Genomic DNA, 23197 nt, shown 5'->3' on the forward strand with positions numbered 1-23197 from the left:
TATGATTTTATGGTGTATGTTGTTATTTTCAGCAGTGGCTGGTGGGTGAAGGAGCTGAGAGTTTCCTGTGTCTCTTTGTGCTTTTTCTCCCTCCCTCCCCACCTGTCTCTCGCTGTATTTGTGTGTGTTTGCATGCTAATAGCCAGGCACGGGGCTATCCAACGGAGTGTGTTTTATGATTTGTTTTCAAGGATTGTTGCTGGGTGACAACAACTCTTCCGCTGTGCTTCGGTGAGCTTTGAATAGCCATAAATCAATGGCACACAGTTTCCCAGCTGCCAGACTGATTGCGGTGCCATATATATCGCCAAGTGGGCTCACACAGAGTCAGATTGAGCCAAAGTCTCTGTCTCTTCCTCACGCTCTTATCATCTCATCTCCCTGTTTCTGTTTTGCTCCCCTTGTTCTCATTTTTCAAGTCCATGTAACCTAATCAGCATGTAAGCACTCATTGCATGAACTGTATTTAAAGATAGAATGAACTCTATAAATATATTTGTCTTATTCGTCTAAATGCAAAGAGATAACAGCTGCCCTCATATTTCATGACAGCCACTGAAGAGTCTTTCTCTAGCTTTTAATATTCGGCTCTCAGCCCAACAGCTCCCTCTGCACCCATGGATGGATCCAAAATTAATATTTACCGGCCACATTATTTATAGGTTTAATCTACACGAACTAGACACAGACCATCCATATACTGGCAGGTACGACATTGGAGTCTGTTGAGACCAGTTCCAGCCACAGATGTAAAGGCTGGCACGTTGAAAGGCTTTGGTTGGAATAGCAAAGCTTTATTTCATGCTGTCTATCTTTACAGCTTCATCTTTATTTTTGGGCTGCACATGAGGATCGTCTTTATGCAATTTCAACACTCTGCTGAGGCTCTGCTCTAAACCGGGAGAGACACATTAGCATTATTGATTTAGAACATGCCTTTGATGTGGTTTGATCAGCGTGTGTGTGAATGGAAATTCACCTAAGGAAGTAACGTGTCCCATCAGAGCGGCTGCTAATCGATAGACAAAATCTACCCAGCTGTGAACTGCAGAGATGAGGATTAAATTGTTTGTGTATTGGCCAGAGACTGCTCGGCATTGCATCTTATTTGCTAAGCCGAAATGATTTCTCCAAGACTTCAAAGACTTAAGTTCCAATCAGCGCTTCCACATTGCATTGAAGCCAGTCTCCTACACATTTGACTGCTCGACCTTTAAATGCTTCATGTTGATTCATTTGGCTCCTACTGAAAACTGTGTTACTACTCTCCAACGTATTGAGATCTTGAAGAAATGTGCTGTTGACGGATGGGGCCTGAGGTTCCACCTATAGAGACTTCTCCTCCATTTCCTCAGAAATTACCAATGAACACTGTTTTAGAGAACAGGATTCTGCTCTTGTGGTTTATAATCGATGGAGGTGCTGTATTACCACCAGTTTTGTGATTCAACATTCACATGTTTTTGGTGGGCGGTGAACTGAACGTATCAGAGAGTTAACAATGCATAAAAAGTGTGATGCAGAGAGAGAAGTGTTGGTGTGATATACTAAGTTTCCTTGATCCTGGAGCCTGATGTTACTCTACAGTTCTGAGGTTTGTCAGTGAAGTGTGTGAGCTACACTGCGGACTGGAGTCTGTTAACAGCGACAAACAGACAGATAGATCCGTGTTTAGGCTTCGCTCGTCTCCTCTATGAAAGGTCTGTATCATGACTGGTGTTGAAGTTTGCTGTGTGAGAACCACGTATCTCCAAACAGTCAGTTTGTCATGAGCTCAGACAAACAGCCCTGTTTTCAGCATTTGACAGAGTATCGTCCAGGTAATCTAAGACTCTAGTTTAAGTAGTAGGAGAGTTTTCTCCACACATAAAGGAACACTTCATCCTTCAGTTTGACTGTATGTGAAAGGGGGTCGCTCATAATGATGACCCCACAGAAAATTATCACTCAACACAGCAGTTGTCCTCAGCTCTCGTGTTTTTAGCGTCTTTCAGCTCAATTCAAAGTTTTGCTCTGTATCTGCTGAGTGTGTATTTGCTCAAAAGTTCTTTATATTAAATTAGAAGGAAAAATGTAATATTGTGTAGTCTGATAGCTGCTTTCCACTGCCCCCAAGTTGCCAAACAAGGTTTAAGATTTTGCTTGAGAACTTGTACAACTTGCGATTGTAAAGACAAACTGAATTATTAAGGACATCTAATTATCATTATTAGGGATGGTTTCAGCTCGTGGCCAATATGGCCATTTTCAGAGTTTTTGGGATGTGATGGTTTGACTGTGCATTTGAGAAATACTGACACTGAGAGGGTAGAAATAACACATGACAAATGATTAATAATTAATAATAATATCAATCAATTTTACCCGAGTATGGATGGCTGCTCTTGACTAGTTGCAGTTTGGAGCATATAGTTTGAGGAAGAGGTCCTTAGCTATAGATCCTCTTTGGCCCTGCACTTTCCATGGAGAGAGGTGATCTAGTACACCACATTAGCTTATCGCACAAGCCAGCTGGGGCAACACTGTATGCTACACATGCACACACAAACACAAGCAGACTCCCACTGCATAGTATCTCTGTTTGACAGGCCTACAAAATCCATGCTTTATTTTTAGTGCAATGCTTTATCTGACTTTCCTTACATTACTCACACATTGGTGCAACTGGGTTTATGGCTGTGGAGGTGCTCACCCACACTGACATTTTAAAAGGTGAGATGTCAATCGCGAGGGGACGGAGACACGACTACTTTGCTGGAGACCTTCATTCATTATTCAGACGGGCCTGTCAGTGAGAGAACATCGCTCAAGTAGATGTACTGTCGAGTGGTGTGGGGCCAGGTGGTCACCCGCAGACTAAAAGAGAAGTTTCCAGAGAGTTAGACATTAGAACGCAAAGCCATTGCGTGCTAAAAGCTGCTTCTTAAGCTACAGTTGCACACCACACCAAGGTTTTCATTGCTCACTCGGCAGGCTGAGACTGAAAAGGTCAGTTTCCAGCCACCCATACAGGAATGACAAGCATGACTGAATAATGCAATGAAATTTTGTAGTCAGTCCAATACTTTTTCTGACAGCAGATATATTTTCTGAGCAGCCAGTAATCCATCTCTGAGCTTTCCCAGATTCCTCCTTTACATGACATCGCTCTATGACGCTGCTCTTTCAGTTTCTCACCCAAACTCAAGTGCTACATGTGCTTTAGCCTACTTGTCATCAATTGGTTGCAGCAGAACAAAAAGACGGCTCTTGCAAATTTAAACAGCTGCCTTCGTCACGTACACCTCATCCATGCTCACTAAGCTGTCAGGCTAATAGTAAAGAAGCACAACGCAGTGACACCGTAACTGAGGAGGTTTAGAGCTTTGTCCTTTTGTTTGGCTTCAGTGCCGGAGCTCAACTGATTTTGCAAGCTTGCATCCACTTCTGGTTGTTGCTCCTCAACCTGTATCCTCTGGTGATTTGAGATGGTTGCAGGAGAAAGCTCAGAGGTATTTAGAGGTAGCTGAGTCTGAGAAAGGGTTGTAATGTTGTAATGGTTAAATGATGAGCAGAGTGCATCTTGTGAATAATGGTTGTCTCCTGCAGGCTTCCTGCTTGAGATGGGACTGGTCACATGATACGCAAAGGAAGATAAGGTTCAGCGGCAATATTCAGATCAACCTGTTTCTTCTTTCCAGGTCATTTAGTTTTTTGTTGTGAGTGAAAAACAAAGTGCTCTGGGGCTTAAATGATAGCCATATCTGAGCTGCACAGATGCTTTGAAAGCAATACAGAATCTACCAAAAGGGTTTCTTCAAATACAAAATTCAGCACTATGAGACAGCATGTACAGATCCAAACATCACACACATGAGTTCACAGTGGCCAGACTGAGGAACAGTAATTACCTGAACTTGATACAGAACCCAACACCTGAAAACTCAATGGGTGAACAGTCAACAACAGGGTTCAATTAACACAAGATCACCTCCAGCCTCTCACCGCGGAGCATTATGTCTGCCACGCTAGACAGGCTGGATTAAATAAAGCGTCGGGTTACTGTTGTGGCGAACGTATCAGTTTGCATCATGTTGATAGATGCTGGTTTAGGCACGTTTGGGCATGTCAGTACAGTAAATAAATTAGACTTCTTCATTTCCAGTTGGTTTATCCACCTGACACAAATGCAGTTTCCAAATGAGCTGATTTGCGTGAGAAAAGTAAAGCAGAGGCTGCACACGTTGTGCGAGTGAGGGAAAATGTCGGCAGGAAAAGAGGCAGATGGGTGAGAGAGATGCCCATTGTTCTCAGACACGTCTCACTCGATAGCTTCTGCTCTTTAGCAAACAGAGTGAGAGACGAAAAGCAAACATGGGAGCTTTGTCTAAATCCTGTCATCTGCACATCTCATTTTACAGCTCGCATACAGAGCGAGATGTATGCATTAAGGTACACAGACGGCAGCTTTAAATCCAGTTGTGTGACTGGTGCACATTTCAAAATATACTTCGCAATCGATCCTCTGCAGCGTGAAGAGGTTGAGTTCATCAAGCCCTCACACAGAAGTGTCATGCTTGGTTTCTGAGGAAAGTCCCACAGTGGTTTTTAGAGAGAATGCAGCTCTTGAGGTCAGGATGGCCGGAGTGGGAGTGAGGTTAGAGGTTCTACTGGTGTCCCCATCTTTAATGATTAAGCCAGCACAGGGAGATAAGATCTCTCCTTTGCATTGTTTTGACCTTCTCACCTCTCTGCTCACCTGCGTGGACTCAAAAAGAGCAGCTGCTGCATTAGAGTTCAGCCCCTGTGTGACCAGATCTGAGGCAGCGCGTCTGTCTACCGAGAGATAAACGGTCACAAGGAGGTCAGTTCGATTTCTGGATCAATTAGTCCACCTACTCTCTTTCATTCTCATTAAACTAATTCAAACAAAGGGAATCAATAGTGACAGTTAGCATTACAAACCTTTGTTTGTAATGCTAACTGTCACCAAAGTTAGAGTCTCTTTTCTATTTAATGAATTTTGTATGAAAACAAGAACCCCAGCATCAATTTACAGTACAGGCGAGGCTGTGACATTGTGGTCTTTTCAACAACTACTCCTCCCAGAGAGACTGCGGTGTTTGTTTTTAATGGCATTTGCACAAAGAGATGTCGAAGGACGATGCAGAAGTGTGAGTTGTTAATATTATGCAGGGTGTTGCTCATCCTAATGAGGCGCAGCCTGCGAGGAGTGATGAAGCCACCTTAGTGTGACATCCAGCACAGCCCCACCAGATTTTCTACCTTAGCACAGTAATGGCACTCCTCTCCCAAGGGGCTTCTATAAATAAATATGCTGTCACACACACACACATGTATACACACACAAACACACATGAGCACACCAACTTGCACATTTTCCCATCCTTTCTCTGGCTTTCTTTCAAATGTGTTATTTTCCCACCCACTCATTGTCCCCATGAAATGCACACAAACACACACACACACACACACACACACACACTTATCCTGAAATAGACACATTGATGTAATTTAGTTGATTGTTTGGAAGCTTTTCACTGGACTACATCAAACTGTTTGGAAGTCACCTAATTTCCCAACAGCAGATTCAGCAGCACGTCTCTTTTCTAAGTGTGTAAAGCAGAGGTGTTTCATACGCAGGAAGACGGACAGAGGGAGTGCGTGAGAAAGAGTGTGACTGGTGTGAGAGCAGAGTGTCTGTGGTGATGGACAGTGGTCAGAAGGTTGTGGACTCAGTGCCCTTCAGTGTTGCCGGACGTGCTGTCACATAGTTTAGTGTTTATTTGTGAAGGCAAGCACAGAAATCTCTTTTGTTTTTCCTTTTCATTAAAATATTCAGACTGAACATATGTTTATTCGCTTTCTTGTTCAGAGTTAGATGAGGTAATTGATACCCCTCTCACCGCTGTACACTGCTCGAACACACAATCCACGTATCAACACCTCTAAAGCTCTGTGATTAACAAATTAGTGTAATTGATACTCGATGCAGTTTTATGAGGAACTATGTGCCAGACTATTTCTTGTTTGGTTGCAGTGCAATGGAGTCTTTTCGTCACTGTAAAGTTGGCACTCAGCCAGCAAAGACTCAAGAGACTGGCTGTGCATAAACTGTGCATAAAACAGCAAATTCTTGTTTTTTCACTTTGTTTTTTGCACAAACAAGATATAACGTGTAAATTAATGTGCTTTAGAGGCGTTGATACGTGGATTTTGTTACCTTTGGACAGAGCTGGGCTAGTTGTTTCCCCATCTTCAGTGTTAATGCTAAGCTAGGCTAACAAGTGCTGGCACTAGCGTCATAATGAATGGACGAGTTGTGAGCGGTCTGGATCTTCTCATCTAAAAGGCTGAAAGAAAGCAAATAACCATATATACCCAAAATGTCAAGCTCTTCCTTTAAATGAGTATTAGTCGATGATGTCCTGGGTGCACCTTCTCCAAAAGTACAGCTTGTTTGTACTTGTTACCTAATGGCTGCTGTAATTGGTACCTAATGGGTGTTTCATTTGCACTTGATGGCACAGAACAAATAGACCCCTGATGAATCTCAGACACCCAGAAACAATTTTCCACAGAAGAACCCACAGAAGTACCAAAGAGTAGAGAGTAAGAGGAGGTTATAGACCAACACAAGCAGTACAAACTTCACAGCAGGCAACTTCAGCTATTAGACAAGAGTAAAATGGATAATGGGCTCTTCATGTGCAAAATTATTTGTCAAAATCATGTACTCCCTACATGGCTTAAGATCCTATACTTAAAATAGAAATAGACAGATTACAAAACCTGTCTGCATGATACACTGCACTATATGAGTATTTGTGTGTCCTGTATTTACAGTACCACGTACAGTATGTGGGTGTGTGTGTTTATCGTGCTTGTTTGAGGGAGTGCAAGTGAGAGAGAGAGACATGATGTGGCAAAGAAAAGCTTTTCTAGGTCAACACAGCCAAAGAATTGCAGCTGATTTTGCTTCTATTTAAAACTGAACATGAGGACATACTTTCTGTTTCAAAATGTTTCTGTTGTGGAGGTGTTAGCAGAGCAGGTTTGGGCTCTTCTCCCAGTCGGCTGCCTATGTCATGCGTCAGGTCATTAGGTTCACTGTGAGCTGTCATCTACAGATGCAAATGTGACAACAGATGCACCGCCAGGCCTGTCAGTCGCCCGTACAGTGATGTAGAGACAGTCAAGTGAGAGGAGCAAAAGTCAGTTTAAAATATGGTGAATCCAGTGTAAACATATGGTGAGAGACGTGAGAGAGGAGCAGAGGCCACATCTTTGTGCTGTTAGTATGCTAATATTAATGGTAATTACATGAGACTCCTGTGGTCTGCTGACTGAGGAGGAACTAGTGTGTTGTTGTAATTACATTCAGGAGTAGTGCTGTGGGTACCGTGCATGAGCCATACGAGACTCAGGAGATCACTTTGGCGGTACATGACTCTGTGTTTGCCAGGATGATACCACAGAGGAAGTCCCTCAGGGGGCAGCTCAAAGCAGTACTCCTCCTCAGGTAACTCACCTGAAACCCTGCGGCCCCTCAGCACATCGAATGACTGACGTACGAGTTTCTCATTAAAAGGATCCTGGAAAGGTCCTACGCATTTATTTGAATTTAAATGCTTGTCCTTAGCACTATGAACTACTTTACCCTAGCTGATAGTCTGGCAGTGCAGAGTGGGTGGATTGTGTGAGTTTCAATCACTATCCCACTAATCTCCAGGCAGGAGTCCCAGGAGTCTCTGTTCTCCCCAGTCTGCTGCCAGAGGCTCAGCCTACTCGCTGCTCCCATTTCTCTCGCTCCTTCCTCCGCCTACCAGACACCAGCCATGAGCACATCACCTTACCTCTGTCTGGTGCGAGATATGGGCCACGGAGATGTATAGACATGTTGGTCTTAAGTGGGCCAAGCAGGAGGAGAGAGGAGACGATGCTGGTCACAGGTTGAAGGTTAGGAAATTATAGAAAGTGAGTGGGTGTAGAGACCAGAGGTGCAGCATAACATATTCTGATGTCCATGATCTGTTACTCTCTAGTAGTACTATTAATATTATCAGCACAATGTATACCACTACTCTGTTTTGCTCCAACGTGATCCTTCTATTCCTTGCTTTCTTTCCTGTCCACTTTGCCTCAGTCACATGATCCGCATCTAAAGCTCATAATTGTTGGAAATTCATCATCTGACCGCCTCGTCCTCTGCCTGACGTCAATCTCTCAAACCACCTCAGGCAGCTCCATCTCCCATGAGAACAGAAGCTGAGAGCCGATGGATCCTGTGTAAACTGAGCGGCGTGATGTAAATTGAAAGGGTTAGTGATCTGGGGGAAACCTGACTCCCTTGTTGCTACATTAACACATTTGTGGTCCCACATGCAGATCTCTGAGGACAGAAACACAGAGTTTGACAAAGAAGTGTTACGTTCACAGTCTAATGGATGGATGAATTGATTGATCAGTTGATAAATGACAGCTGTCATGCTGTCCTTATTCACAGACCACATGTGCAGTTTATAGCAATAACAGTGGCGACCACCCTGTGTTACATGTTACGTAAACAGGACTTAAAGTTAACATTGACAGATATCATCAAGTGGTGATGAAGACGGCATGTCCAAGTCATTTTATCTTGTTATACCTTTATGTAATACACTTCCTGTTGGGGTCGGGACTGTGTGTTTGTAGGGGGAAAGAGCTTTGAGAAAATGCAATGAGAAGCCTGCTCATTAGAGGCTCTTCATCAACCCTCTGCCCAGATCAGAATCAGTATTAAAGGGAAATCCCAGGGGCTATCCCATGGAAACCCTGGCTCTGTGGATCATGCCAACAACAGCGTTGCCAAATCTCTAAGGATTTGCTCTCTAATCTTAGTGTGATCTCTCACTCTCAGAGTCTAATGCCAAAAAGTGATTACACGAATGACTGCAATTCTTGTTGTGAAACATACTCACTGTGAACAAAGAGGAAGAGATTTGGTAAATTGGTGCATTGTATTGGTGAAAAAGTTGGAGATTCAAAGGTGTTCAAAGAGGACAATTAATTAATTAGATTACTTCAACCCCAACGCAGGCAGTTATTATTTAAGTTTGGTGACAAGAGATGGTTTGGTATAAGATGAGACCGCTGAGGTCCTGGATGAGTGTGGTGAGGAGACGGTGCACTGAAAGATTGATGAGTATTATAGCCTGTGCAGCGTATACATTAGACAGAGAGGTTAAAATTGGTTTGGGAGTGGCCTTGGGAAGGGAAGAAAATAAACATTACTCAAATGATTTAAGAGTAACCACAAAATGAGAGATAACTGCCCTCCAATGGCTTGGAGAGGCAGAGAAATTAACTGATTTGGGAATAACGAGGGGGAAGAATGGCTGGTTAAAAGGCCGTAGGGAAACATGCTGTGGGCATGTGATGTGACTGAATGTCAGCTTCTTTTATAGTAAGAAGGGTTTAGCTGGTGGGAGGGCTTCATTTAAGAAGAAATCTGACTTCATGATCAGTGTCCCAAATGAATGTGTCATTTTACTGATCATGCTCAATTGCTTTCCATTGCACCCTTCAGTGATATCGAAGACTGTGGTCACACCATGCTGATGGTAACACTGACGCTGTGCAGCCTGCCTTTAATACATCACCCAGTACAGTGGTTGGTGGGCATGTCACCAGCTGCACTAGCAGCAGAAGAGGCAGATTAGTAGTGGGAAGGATAGCAGCTGCAAATTAAAACGGCTTCCTGATTGATTTCTTTCATAAAGGGAAGCACTGTGACTGCCCATTGTGCAGGCAATAAAGTGCTGTTTACTCACCCTAAAGTAAGGTTTGATCTGAAATGGGGACTGCATGTGGCGAGAGCCTGGAGGAGGGGCTGGAGCAGATAAACTGAGGATCGTCTGAAGTGGGTGGTAGCGGAGGTAAAACAGATCATTTGCAAAAGGACATTGTCTTAAGGGGAGCGTAGGGACGGTCAGGAGAAGCAGACGGAGAGCGGTTAAGTGTTTTTTAATCTGGGGTCAGCATCTCCATGTATGGCAGTGATTGGCTTGGGCCAGCGTGCTTGAATGTCGGCCAGTTTACAGCAGGCTGGATGGATATAGGTAGTGTGTGGAGCATCAAGTGCCAGCCTGACATGTGTTTAGCCTTTTTTTCAGTCTGTGTAGCTCTCCACTTGAGCTTTGTGTCTGGGAGTGAGAGCACAGAACTAGGAGACAAAAGTGTTTTGTTTTTTTTAAAAAATCATGATTTGTCTGGCACAGTTTGATAGCACCTCTTCAAATGTGATCAGAGGCTCTTTTCTCTCTCTCTGCCTCTTTTCTCGGCTTTGGGATCCTGAGAATGGCAGCAGCATTGAACACATCCCTCTGTAATTTAGGGTTTTGTTCCATTTGCAAATCATCGTCACTGTCACTGCCACTGTAAACAACTGGGACACTTGGCCATTCCAGACTGGAAATCAGCAGTCTGCGATAGTCGGCACTGGCTCTGTGCCAGCTGCTAACGATCTGCAGATACTTCCTGTTTCAACAGTGTTATGATGGCAGATTTAGTCTGGATGCAGGCAGCGAATAATTACACAATTACTGCGAGTAAAACATATATGATATACAACTCATATTTGATATCTCTACATTGGTCGCAGCCAATCACCTCACTACATCAGAGGTGACCGGATCATTATTGTGTGTGTCGTCTTGGCTTTAAGGAACGCACACGCAGTCTGGAGCAGTGCCATCATTGTATTTGAAGTGGTACATAAGTGCGATATTTACTACCACTTACTCCTGTCCCGGGAGCTCGATTCTCCATCAGGTGCTTTTCAAGGTTTATTCATTTCATACAGATTTTTGTTTTGTTTACTGTAATTAAGGGTCCGAGCTTGATGTGAGTGTTTTTATCTGCAGTGCATAACGTGTCAAACTGAAGCCCTTTGACACTGTTAGCAAGGATTCAGGGCCGTACAAACAAACTTTGAGTGCCGACCTTGTGTTGTAGTAATAGCAGTAATTGTAGTGGGACTGTTCTTGCTGACTGAAAAACACATTTTTCCACTTAAGTGTATGAATACACACTCACATACTCTGCATGTGTAGTTTAGTTATTGCATTATCAGTGAATTAGCTGATCATTTTCTTAATTAATCCATCAGTTGTCTAGTCTATAAAATGTCAGGAAATATGCCACAATATGTAATTTATAAGCATAAGATGAAGAAAAGTCACACATTCTCACATTTGAGACGCTGGAACCAGCTAATGTTTGCATGAAAAGTAAGATTAATCCATTATTTTTCTGGCTATCTACCAACTGATAAATCAGTGTATCATTTCAGCTCTAGTGTAAATAGTTTTCTTAGAATTTGCACAAATTTCCGGAGTTGTCATTTGTTTATTTCTTTTAGAGATTGATTGTGGGCTTAAGAGAAGAAGCAGGAGGCAGCCTGTCAAATAAACTGAGCGTTATTTAGAATCAGCTGATGCTACTCGCGCATTGATTCCTGCAAATCACAGAGCTGTATCGGCTCACTGAAGCCTGTTTACTGAGCTCTCACTGTTACCAGGAATCCTCAGTGTCAATTAGAGATCAACGCTGATGGGAATGAACTGTATTGTTTCCACTGTGTGGTTCAGTATGACCACGTGTCCCCTTGCCACTGTTTTCTCTGTCCTGTTTTTGTGAATGCTTTGCTGCGTCTGTTATGCAAATGCTAAAAAGCCTCACGTCACCATGGAAACTATCAGCTGAGCCGTATACCAAGGTACCGCAGTCTCCCCGTGAAGAGATCTGCGTACACTCTGTGCCGCTGTTTAGTTCATGTGTGTGTTTGTGTACTTGCATGTGCGTGAATTAATGTATATGTGTGCGAAAGAGAGACAAGATGGTGTGAAAGAGAGGGGTAAGGCTTTGCTTTCTTCCCTCCTGCATCATCACAACACGACAATTAATCCCTCTGCATTCTGCATTGATGAGCCCCGCGTTTGATCATCAGTGTGCAAATCCTGCTTCAGTCGTTCACACAGATCGCATGCAGCCGCCTGCCGTAGTTTGCATTTGCCATATGTGGTGACAGACATGCTTTTCTGTCTCATTACAATCTGTCCACTCTTATTACAGCATGACTGAGAGGCCCCACTGCCCTCAAATCTCCCATTCTCCCATTTCAGCATAAACACAACGTGATGTATAGTTTACTGTAAGTATAGTACGCTCCCATTCTGCCTTTTGGTTCTTTTTAGCCTGCATTGAAAGGCTCCATTTCAAAGTCATGTCGTGAATGTTTTATTTTTGTATCTTGGGCCTTTAAGCTCAGAGTGAATGTTCATCCTTTAAAGGTTAGATCCCTCTAAACTGTTGTTGTTGTTGTAAATGTCACACCCTCAGTTTCTTTCTTTCGTACTCGGTGGGGTTGGAGGACGGAAAACTAATTGTGTTTTCTTGCTCCGTTTCAGACGCTGATCATTATTACACAACTTTATTTTAACATTTCATTGAGGTGTTTAAGAAAATAGGTCACTTCTAAAGTTTATCCCTGTTGCCTGAGGGACCTTTGGTGCCTGTACATCTCAGCCGCATACATTATACACTATACTCTGCACTTCAAACAGCTTTTTTCTCTTGGTCTCTTGCTACATTATGTATCTCTGACGTCACTTTACCACCGGGGATGAGCGGGCGTCTCAGAGTGCCATGTTCTCCAGAGCGCAGAGGAACTGGACAGAAATGAGCAGGGCAGAGAGACATTCAATGGTCTGACAGTGATGTAGGAGACATACTGATACACACACACACACACACACACACACACACACACACAAAGAGCTGTGGTCATCAGTGGTCAGGCAGGAAGTTCCTTGGTCTGCCCTTCCCCTCCTACTGAATCATTTAAGAGGAGATTGTGGAACACAGCAGGTGTTTCACTTCCACAGCATGAAAAATAGATGGTTTTAGGTTACACTTAGCATCTGTTTTAACATATGAGGAATATTCTTAGATCTAATTTGCCATGTGTTAAGTCCAACTTGAGTATTCAACACGGTGTTGCTGAAGAGAAGTGGTGCACAGCGATATTTTTCATCCCATTCGTCACTTCACTTCATTTCACCAGAAACAAAAATGAAATAGATCTTGAAGGACTGAATCTGAAGTTGAGATCTGCCACACTGTTGGTTGGTTATTTGGTGTTGCATCAGCTGAATGTTTATTTCTCCACACGAATGATGCTTTTAAAACAAGACTGTGGGCCATTTTGGTCTCTGTGCCTGTTTGCTCATCCAGATTTGTATACAAAGCTGATGGTGTTGAATGGAGCGCCGTGCATGTGCCATCTGGCGTTACAACTAACCATTTGCTTTCATCCATCACTTAAACAGAAATATCTTGCTATTCAGACAGAGGGGGATGTGACCAAGCACTCATTAAGCCAGACATAAAGTAACAGAGAGCATAAAGGAAGTGGTACAGACGGAGATCCTGTCAGGACTTTGTATAATTGCAAACTTGTGAATTTGTTGTCATAGCTACACTGTGAGGCACAGTGGGATCAGTCGAGATAATTATAGTTTTGATGCATTAGCAGTTTCACAGGTACACAGACATACATAGAGAGAGGTGAGATGTGACAGACCAGAGCTTCATTGCTGCAAAAATGGCTCTGTCAGAAAAGAAATAGGTTGAAGGCTGCTGCTGCAGCGTGGATCAGCACAGCTCTCATCAACGGATGGAAGTTCAGCTCTCAAATGATAATTCATCAAAGAGCAGATGACACGGTAGTCAGCCATCATGTCGAAGGATTAGTTTGACATTTTGGGAACTATGTTTTGAGTGTTCAATATGAGAAGATTGAGTAACACTTCATAATAGGGGTACAAATCATATACTAATGCATGACTCGTGATGATTTAATTCATGAATTAATGCAGCATGTATCATGAATTCCTGTTGCTCACTGTTAACAAATGACCAAGTCACTATGACTTCATGTGACAAGCTCACACTTAATAGATCATCAGTTAAGGAAAGTTAATTCACAGTTACTTCATGCATTAATTGATATGCGACTAAATTAGCTGGATCCCATTTACATAAAACTTTATTTCACACTGCTCATTGAAAGCAGAACAGTGCCTGGCGCTTTTTCCTTAAATCAGCCTGGCCCCCATATGCAAACATTACATAAATAAATAGTCACATAAATAAGCTTTTATAACAGACATCAAGCTAACTTCCGCAACAGCACGTTAGCTTAGCATAAAGACTGGAAACAGCCTGTTGTGCTGTGCTGCACAGTACCTTTTTATGTAATTACACCTGAGCATCAGACGTATCTGTCTTGAATGTCACCAAATGTCTAGCACTGAAACTGTAGTGTTGAAGTGATATGGCATCATATGGGATTAGGCACAGACCAGGCCTCTCCTGTTTCAGGTGGTGCTCACAGTAAGCAGCCCAGGTAACTCTCTCCACTCACTGTTGACACCCAATCGTGTCACTGGAACCCAGTGACATCTGCTTTTTATGGTAAACACCGAACAGGGCTGCTGCACCGCTGAGGCACGTCACCTGAGACGGGAAAATTAGTGAACGTTACCTCGCTGTCAGCAGACACCAGATCAGTAAAGGCATCTTATCGTGCCTCTGTGACTGCTGCTTAGCACGGGCTTGTATCAGGCTTCAGGCCATCCTACCATGTGATGAGGCTTTGCGGTTTTTTAGCCATGAGATGATCTGTGAGTAAATAGCAGAGCTTGATGACAGAGAAGAGATATTCCTCTTCATCAGAATGGTGTAACAATGTCTGCTCTAATGTTACTGGCCTTCAAAGCTTTCACTGGAAGTGACTCAATCATTTCTTCATTCTTAGAAATCACTTTCTCCGGCAGAGGTCATGAACTTCTTTGCCTAATGTAATCTCCTGACCTCTGTTTGCATCCTGATCATAATCTGCATTAAAGCTAGCAGGGTCTTATGGCCACTGCTGACCTGTCTGCCTCCTGATAGCTTCAATTAAACCTTACTTGACTTGACTGATTGACATGTTGATTACGCCACAAAGCCCTGGTAGCTGTCTCCACTGATACTTATCCTCTTGTGTAATGAACACGCTCATAATAAAAGATGAAAAAGAAACAATGATCTTGTTATGCGCTGTGCCGCCAAATGGTCCATTTTCACAGAGATGGCGGTGATTCAGCATCATATATTCTGTTCTTTTTTTCCCCATTCGCCTGCCAACACTGCTGCCAGTTTCAGAGTGAGCAAAGACCATAGCAACAAGAGACAGCTGGAGCTCCAGCATGCAAAAAAACAAGTATCGAGAACAAAGCCAGATTTTGAGTACTTGTCATTTTCAGCTGGGTGTGATGTGTCTTCGCTGAGTGGAGATGTGATTGTGCTGTGAGCCATGAGTCTTGTCGGTGTGCTGTATTTTAGGCCCGCATAATAACGCCCACTGTATTTCAGGACCGTACATCCCAGGATCACAGAGCCCATGCTTATTCCATTAGTAGGGTTCATCTATGCAGCCTGTGTTTTTTTCTTTTTCTACTGCCTGGAGGAGAACCTCCCCCTCCCACTGAGGGGTCCCACAGCAGGCTTATGTAGACAGACGAACACATACTGTGAGAAGACCTGCCCGTCCCTCAGACTTAGCCAAGAGTGCAAAGGGGGTCGGTACGCAGTTCATTAAAGGTTTGGTTCATTTCACCTTGACTGAGATACTTTTAGTAGGATGCAAACAAATTAGCTCTGTCGCAGTAAAAAATGGTAAAAACTCACAAGTGTGTGTCACTTGTTCACTTGTCCCACACAGAAATTGACATATATTGAAATATGTAATGTCATACGTCAAGCAGCAGTAAGTATTATATAATAATAGTAATAATGGCATCTGTGTCTGTGCATCCATGTACAGCCCTCAAACATTTCATAAATCAATTTAATTCTAAAATGAATTAAAAGAAATAAACAAGCAACATATTGGAAACATACAGGCCTGTATTTCCACTGTAAAACATTGGTCCCAATAACCAATGCTGATAAACAGCCCATGGATGAACCTGACTGAGAAATCAGAATGACCGACCATTTTTGATGATCTGAATATCTGATGGTTTTGTTGAGACATTTCATGGAAAATTGACACTCTCAGATGATCATAACATGCAAAATACACCTGAAAATACGATTCATTTTCCACTTTTCCCAAATCATACACCTCACATTTTGCCATATGCACCAAGTGTAGATTACATATTATCTTATTTTATCTTATTTAAAGAAACATACTGTATGTATGGGAGAAAAAGAAAGTAATACCTTTCATAATACACAGGAAAATGGTGAGAATTGGAAAATATTTGTATCCATCGACATATTCTGCATATTTCACTGTATTAGGTCTATATGAAACCACATTTCCACTGCAGAAGGGCTCTAACAGCCACGATACAGATAATAATTTTACAACACATGGAAAAAATGGTGACAGTAGCAGGATGTGGGGTAATTTCTGGGGAACAGGGAATAAGTTATAGTTTGAAATCAATCGTCTTACATCATGACAGTGATGTGGATCTATAGGCCTCCTTTGCTCTGCCTGCAGAGAAGCTCCTGTCTCATATTTTATCACTTAATAATCTTGGATCAGTCTTTCATTTCATGCTTAAACTGATTTATATGCCTTACAAAATTACTCAGCCTGAGAAAGGGAGAGATGTGCAGTAGCCCAGTGCAGCACACATGAGGTAGTTTGGCAAGTAAATTCTCTACAATGTTTTTTAATAATCTTGCACACAGAGGAGGAAATCTTTTGATCACCGCATGTATTCTTCTTCTCAGTGTGCACCTGATAACATGTGTCCCAGGTGTTTCGGAGTTAAGGAATCTTGTCCCAAGCGAAAGGCCGTTGGCAAAAGCACAGATGTTTTATCGAGGGGCTCTGACTCTCTGGTTTGTACATCAGCCAGAGGGGAGAAACGTCCTGTCTTACTTTCTCACTCTGCCATTCTCTTACATTGTCTTCATTTTTCACACACCTGTGTTCCTTTTCTCATTCTTTCACCTCTTCTCTGTCATTGACACGGCAGAAAAAAAAAAAACATGTCCTCCAAAAACACAGTCAGCTGGCCTCAGTGGTCACCTGCCAGCACCCAGTGATGAATGCGAGTGCAGAGAAAAGTCATATGGAGACTTTCAAAAGCACATTTATTGTTATTATTTCCAAAACTTTTACCGTATTTTTTCTCTACACAAAAACAATAAAATCATTCTTTGCAGATGCCAAAAAAAGACTCGACGCATACATTCGTGCGCACACACACACACACACACACACACACACACACACACACACACACACACACATACACATGGCCTGCATCTGTGTACCTCATCATTTTAGCACTACCTTCACACTTGTGAAAGGACATGTCCTGTGTGTAGCCGCAAGCTCAGTAATCCATCTCCTTGTCTGCTCCTCGGCGCATGGCACAGGATAGGCACAGACTCCCTGCTATAGGCTTAAAGGTGGAACAGAAAAGGTTGCCAGGCAAGGTGAAACGAGGCAAATGAGGCAGAAGAGACATCTGTGCGGGACACAGGAGGTCTTGTCAATTTGGGAGATGGTTAATGTAGTTGCCTATCTGCTTTGGAAAGAGATGGGGAAGTTGGACTGGGGGCACTTATGTAATTAACTGCTCATTGTTTTTAAACTGGATTTTGACATTAAAGGTCCAGTCCGTGGAATTTAGTGGCATCTAGTGGTGAGGTTGCAGATTGTAACCAAATGAATAGCCCTCGCCTCAACACTCCTTTACCTTTACTCCTTTACCTATGTTGGCCATGAAACTCGCAAAATTTCCAAAGATATTTAATTCGTCTGGCTGAACTTTGGGGAAATGTGTATGAAGTGATGCACAAGATGTTTAGAACACTTCCATTTGATGGAATATTACACCCCTAAAAAACAAGGATTTTTGGGTTTCTTCAACAAAAAGTTGGAACAATCCAATACAGACGACACGGTACTGTCAGTGTGATTTTACAGGATAAGTCTGGTGATATTCTATATTTTTCTCATTGTCATTGAATTGATCCTGCTGGCGGGTATTGTCTGTGTAGCTGAGCCGGACAGCTTATTTCTTTGTGCCACTGACATCCATTGTTGTCCAGAAAGTCTTAGGCTGATTTTGGTCTTTTTATTACATTTGTTGACAGTAACAAAATATGGACCAGCCTTATCCTTAAGCAACCTTAAAACTAGAAAAGTTGGGCAGCCTGTGTTTGTGTGTGTTGTGTAAGAGGGCAGCAGGTGAGAGCAGTTTTGGTCTCTATGTGGAACTTTCCAAGAAGGTGACTGTATCCCTGGGGAGGAAGTGTTTACAGCTGCACGGGGCTTCTACCATTTTCTCCGGTGAGGAGAGGATTCTCCGCGTTGTTTACTGGCTGTGTAATTTCATCCATCTTTTCCACTGAAGTCTTTGCAAAAACAAAACAAAAACTGACACTGCATCCCAAACAGAGAACTACAGCAGAAACACACCAGACTGTGTAGGAGGAAGGTCAAGTGTCAGCGCACAGGGCCAGAAAACATTTATTGGCAAATCACAGAAGAAGTAGTAGAATAAGAGGATTAGAGATGCCACCTTGCACTCAACATGCCCACAGAAAATAAAGTGAGTGAGTCACGGTGTGACATAATCCCTCCATTGATTCAGCTCATGTGGTGAAAAGGGCAAATCCAGTTACGATGAGGACGGACCAGAAGTGAATCAACATTTCACACAGCATGACGCCAGGGAAAGCCCTAAATACCAGATGAAAAGATTTCTTCTGGCAAATACAATGCTACTTTGTTCATCACGTAATCTGTTCTCATACCTAAATGTCACTCGTGTGTCTTGTATTTCTGTTTTCATTAATTCCTCACACGCCTCCAGTCTTTATCCGACTCTCCTCCAGTTGTCCAGGCTGCTGTCTCCCTTCTGTCTCATCTCCTTTGCCTGGTCTCTCCTGACTTCTCTCTCACAAAATATTTCAATATGTAAACTTCTATGATTCACCAGTAATTACAAATCCTGAAATCTCTCCCAAAATTTAGTGGCTCAATAATGTTTTCTTGTTTGTTTATTTTGTTTTTCTTGACAGCAAAAGGAGGACACTACAACAAAAATTTTACTTTTATCAAAACACTGACTGGACACTAATAATGTCAACTTATCCTGATCTCTCATTGGAGAGTTATTTTGAGTTATTCATTTTGAGTCACTGTAAGAGTGCAAAGATACAGTCAAAGTCAAAGAGTGAGCTCAGTTAGATGGGGTGAGGAAGAGTTCGGTTTGCAACAAAAACTGCATTATGCATTAAGCCATATTCATACAAAAATGTGATTTTGGCCAGGTCGGACTGTATATTCATGGCCTCAATATGATTAATTCCCTGACTTTCCTCTATAGTGCCACTACGAGACTCACATTTGTGGCTTTGAGTGAAATGTCTCCTCCTCAGCTGGATGGATTGCCATGACATGTGGTCCAGATATTTGTGTCCTCTTTGGGATGAATGGTAAATAGCACTTTGTCCAGTAATTTGGTTAATGAGTAAATACTTGCAAAACATAAACAGCATATCCATCAGCCTCAGCTGTATTTTATCTTCACTACTAATTAGTAAATATCAGCATGTACACTAAACTAAGATAGTGAACATGGTAAACACACCTGCTTAACATCAGCCTGTTAGCATCACTGTAGGTATGCAAGCATGCTGCCGTTAGCGTTAAGCTCAAAGCAGCACTGTGTACAACGTCACAGAGCCAAAACTCTGTTTGTGACATAGACTGCAAACAGATGGACAACTGAAAAGCTGAATATGATGCAAATGTTTCAAAATGTTCTGTTAACATTTTGGATGTTTTGCCCAGTGAAAACATATCATTTCTATCATGTAATTGCCATTAAAGCAAGCCTCCATAGCCACTTTACAAGCTGACTATGGCAACAAGTATCAATTTAAAGTATTTTCTGTATTTTGTTACCTTCAGTGAAATGAATTAGACTGAATAAAAAGGTACAGTAGGAAGAAAGAACACACATAGCAAAAAATAAGATGAGGTTTTCTGTGACCAGAGGAATGCTGTTGATAAAACATAGCTGGAAAAGCTGTCAGATAACTTGACATGCTTTGTTTTTGTTTCTGGGAAACGAGCGCAACCTGGCTACACACCACGTAATTGTTGAACTCCGAATCCTGATGGGACGCTCCCTCTGTCAGGAACCTCCTGCTATGTATTCATAGAAACTCTCCTTCCCTGTCCATCTGTCCTTTGATCAAGCATGAAGCAGAACTAACCTTGTGTGGTGAAAGCAGTGTGAAAACTAGGCTAGCTCTATGGCTCTGCAGTCCGTCATGGCCCAGCGAGCACCCACTCAAACACACCTTTTCCTGGAGAGGATAGCTTGCACTTCAGGAGGACATTAAATATTCAGTCTCCTGCCTCTTGGCCTGTGGGGAAGGCAGGCTTGAGGCTAATTACTGAGTGAATAAATATGGAGTGAATGTGTGTGTGTGTGTGTGTGTGTGTGTGTGTGTGTGTGTGTGTGTGTGTGTGTGTGTGTGTGCACGCGCAAGTGGTTTTGTGTTTGCTAATGATGAGTGTGTGGCAGGGTTGGGCAGGAGTAGCAGCGGTCTTGATCAGATTCATCTTCCGTTTATGCAAACAGGAAGTGGGACGGGCTGTCCCCATAACCTCAGCGCTTGTCATTAAGAGCTAATGAGGTAACACAACACTAACTATAACCCTCTTTAACAGTGCATTTGTGTCTTAATGTCCCTGCAGCATAGTAAAATATATTCACCCAACCGCATTTTCACTTTATTGCCTTAAACACACTGTGGGAATACTCACTTTACTCTGTCTGTTCCTCTCTTTCTGCTCTGCTCTGTCTGGAAACCACATGAAGACATTCATGCTCAATTTCCTCATTTGTGAAACAGTGTCACCCCCACATGCACAAATCATACATACACGCTCATATCACATTGCCTAACCAAGGAAACTCACAAGTTTCTGCTGCAAAGCGCAGGGTGGGTTTGCCTCATTCCCTCTGTGTCACAGATTTGTCACTGTGCTGAGTGTCCTCGGTAGACACTTCTTTCTCTCACTCAATCTGTATCTCTGTGGTGAGATCACATCTATAATCTCCTCTCTGGCTGACCCCGGCAGGCGTACTGCCAGGGTAGCAGGGGAAAAGGTGAGTAAGAGGGAGAATTTGATGGGAGGTGGGGCTGGGCATGCTTCAGTTGTTCTTCACACACAGCACACCTTGCTTCAGTGTCTATTGTATTCAGTATGAATCATTAGCAACGTCCAGGTCTGGTCAGTGCGTCAAGATAGATTAGTCTTGATCTGATGAGTGTGCTTTCCACTGGATGGTCCATTTTAGAACTGAGGCTCAGCAGCTCTTGTCTCTGTCTTTTGAAATGTTGCAAATGCACATACAGTTTCCTTGTCCAAAGTCTCCAAACTTTCTGATAACCTATCTGACCTCCACATCCTCAGAAAGCACTGAATATAGTGACCGTAGCGTCTGTTACTGTTAATAGTGATGTTTCATGTTGGCATTAGTTGTTTTATACACTTGGGTGTGCATATTCAGTAAAAAGAAATCGACCTCTAATGGGTTGTAATTGAGAATTTCCATCCATCACTCGGGTCTCGTGGGATCCAGACCGGCAGGCAGGCTATTTCAGGGAAAACTCTGATAGAGTTAATTTTTTTGTCTGCCCTTTAATTCACTCTCACAGTTTAACCATTTGGCTACTGAAGTTGAAATGCCTTTACTCTTTCTCCAGCCCTCTCTCACCTTCACCGCAGCAGGCCTTCTCTGCTCTTAGTCCCTGTCTCCTCAAAGGCCAAGGTAGGTGTACAAGCAGTCACCTGTCGAGATTAATTAAAGATTATGGCTGCTGATTGGTGCCAGGGAATAATCCTGCTTGCCAGCGGCCTGGGACACAGCCTCCACAGTGACCTTGTGTTGGATTTCACACTGACTGTGGGACAGGAATAATAGGTGTGGCACACCGACACACCTACAACTGTGCAGCCTTCTTAATCCCCGGCACTATGACCAAACCCTATTGTACTCAGCAGATTATATCATTAGTAGGTGGCTCAATGCCTCAGAGGTCTCCTGCATGGTGTGCTTTGTAAAACAAGCAATACATTGTGGTTTTCTTGTAGCCTTGAGCACTGAGGGGTTGAAGGGGCAGACTGAATAGAAAGGTAGACAGCGAAGAACAAATGTGGCAAGGGTTTTAAAAAATGCATAAATACAATCTCAAACTCTCTCTCTCTCGTCTCCCTCCTTCACTGTCTTTCTCTGTACTATCAAGACTTGTAGAGGAGAAAAAAACATCCACCCCAGAGATCACATTAGCTCTGACCCTATTTCTTTTGAAACGCTGACATGACATTTCATGAATTCTTTGGAGAAAGTAGCCTGAAAGTTAAATGGGCCGTGGACTAATATCATCAGAAAATGGCCTCACTAGTTGGGATATTTTAGTTCTGTAAAGCAATTTAGTGTCACAAATGGTACCGCACCAGTTTGACATATTGAAATGAGGTTTCTCATGGTACTGACCTTCTTCCTTTGACATCAGTGAAACACTATTGCCCTTCGTTGGAGCTCTTTAACTTTCAGCATGTATAGTTCAGGGGTAGACATCTGCTAACTTTAGCTCCACTGGTCGTCAACAGTCACATTCAACCAACAGTCACATTCAACCTAACCTTTAGATACTGTATGTCTTTCAACATTGCAAACTGCAAAGGGCCAAAATGACTCCTTCAGATCTGTAATGCATGCTGTATAGATACTGTCTTGATCTACTTTTTTTAGAATTGTGATCATTTTCAAAGTGTGAAGCCAACTACAGGTTCAAGGTAAAGAGAAGGACTCTTGCACAAACACAAAACAGATGGCCTCAGAGTTATTGCATATTCAGTGCAGTCTTTTCATCTTTGAGTCTTTTAATCGTTTCAGTGTAGGTGACCGTCATCAGCGCAGTTATGAACTGATGATCAAACGTTTGCAGCCTGTTCCACAAAGATTAAAAGACTGGACTGAACAGGCATTGGGTCTGAAGCCATCCATGTTTTGTTGGTATGCAAATTTGCATTTTTACCAGCATTCCCTCA

The 23197-nt window shown here is 42.7% G+C and overlaps 1 protein-coding gene across 3 annotated transcripts in view; it reads left to right on the top strand.

Moving 5' to 3' along the window:
- LOC143337719 (potassium voltage-gated channel subfamily B member 1-like) overlaps positions 1–23197 on the top strand; it is a 37591-nt gene that overhangs the window by 7637 nt on the left and 6757 nt on the right. The window lies entirely within an intron of this gene.

The sequence above is a fragment of the Chaetodon auriga genome, chromosome 2, assembly GCF_051107435.1.
Source record: "Chaetodon auriga isolate fChaAug3 chromosome 2, fChaAug3.hap1, whole genome shotgun sequence".
In the NCBI taxonomy this organism is placed as follows: domain Eukaryota; kingdom Metazoa; phylum Chordata; class Actinopteri; order Chaetodontiformes; family Chaetodontidae; genus Chaetodon; species Chaetodon auriga.